We start from the raw sequence: 1774 nt of genomic DNA, 5'->3' as shown, positions 1-1774 counted from the left end.
GAATGGTGATTTTATTACAAAATCCTCACGCCAGAAAAAGTTGGCGTGAAGGTGTTGGAAACCTGCAGAGAAGCGGCGAAATGGGACTTAGAAAAAAAATGCCTTTTTCCTGCATAGGATTGATGCCGGGAATCTCTGGAGCTGATAACCATTAAAATTAGCACCAGAGACCCCTGGCATGAATCCTATGCAGGAAAAAGGTGCCGGTGCCGCGTCATGTGGCCATGGGAATAAAATCCATAGGAGATACCGGCACCCCATAACGGGGCCTGTATCTTGGGAAGTAGTGGGTCCCCGAGGCTGAAACCAATGCAGTTCAGCTCAGGAGACCCCCTGCTCATCTACACTATTAACAACATTAAAATTTATACACATACATTTTGGGCGAGATTTGCACAGGGAGAGACGGCTCTCTCAGAGCAGCTCTCTCTGCAGCAGATACAACTCGTCGGGTAAGGCCTTTTCAGAGGGTCGTTCATCAGATCAACGGCTAATCGCCCATTTTGTGAATTTTGCTATGACAGGTAATCAAGGCTTTCTGAATACCGTGAAAGCAACGGTCATAAAACGGCGATTTAAATGACCCGCTGATTTATTTTTTAAGAACCTTCAGTGCATAGGCCCCTAAATGTCCATTCCTTATAAACCTTGCTCAGGTCTTGCAAAGCCTCTGTCAGCTTACTTTTGAATTCAGTCTGATGTCCAGAATCTATTTCTACTATCCTAGACTCGTGCCATTTCATGGTATCATTTAAAGAACATTCACGAATAGCCATTTGAGTTTTCAGCTCTTGAAGCTGTCCTTCTGCACTTCTTTTTCCACTGTATGCAGTTGCCAGTTCAGATTCTTTGGAGTTGAGTCGCGATTCCACATCTCCCAGTAGTCTCAGAGCAAGGCTTATATCTGTTTCCCTTTCTCTATTTCTGACCTGCAGCTGCTGGCGCTCCTGCTGGATGTTGTTCAGCTCCAGTCGGGCCCTCTCATTGGCCATATGGTCCAGCAATTTGCAGGGATCGGCCACCTTGGCCTCATAGCGCAGTGTCAGGCTGGCCACTTGACGAACGGACCCCTCTTCACTCTCTTCCTTTTTGGTGAGCTGTATCTTGAGCTGAGCAATCTGCGTCTGCAGAGCTGTAAGTTGCTGGGATATGTGTTTAGCTGCCAGCTTTAGCTCTTCCACTTGTAGGCTTTTCTGCATGTTCAACTCATCAGTGTGAGATCCCTGTTTCTTGAGTGCATCCTGCAATTCTCCCCCCAGGGTCTTTATCTCTTCACTGTGCTTTCTCTGTGCTTGCTTCTACGTATCCTTCATATTTTGGAGCTCTGCAGATTTCATTACCAGGGTCATCGCTGCTTGCGATTTCCACGACTCTTTCTCCTGGGCGTACTGACTTTTGGGGATGGAGCAACCACTCTGCTCCTCCATCTCTTGCTCTAGTTTCTTGACGTTCTCCTGCTCCCTCTCATACAGAGTCACCTGGCCTCTTAGCTTGGCCTCCAGAAATGCTCTGGTGATGCTCAGGGTAGCCTTCAGTTCCTCATGCTGTTCTGCTAGGACATACTTGGTTCTTAGACATTCCTGCAGCACTTGTACTTCTTTAGCATTCTGCAGATTTTCTTCCTGCAGAGATCGCTGCTTTTCTTTGGCAATCTGTAGGTATGCACACAGACCTGGCAGTTGGTTTTGCAGTAGGTGCTCTGCTTGTGTGCATTGCTCCAATGCTTCTAACTTTTCATATTCAAATAGTTTCATATTATTTTGTAGCTCATGAA

Source organism: Ascaphus truei, chromosome 1 (assembly GCF_040206685.1).
Source record: "Ascaphus truei isolate aAscTru1 chromosome 1, aAscTru1.hap1, whole genome shotgun sequence".
NCBI classification, from domain to species: domain Eukaryota; kingdom Metazoa; phylum Chordata; class Amphibia; order Anura; family Ascaphidae; genus Ascaphus; species Ascaphus truei.
This window is presented reverse-complemented; position numbering follows the sequence as displayed.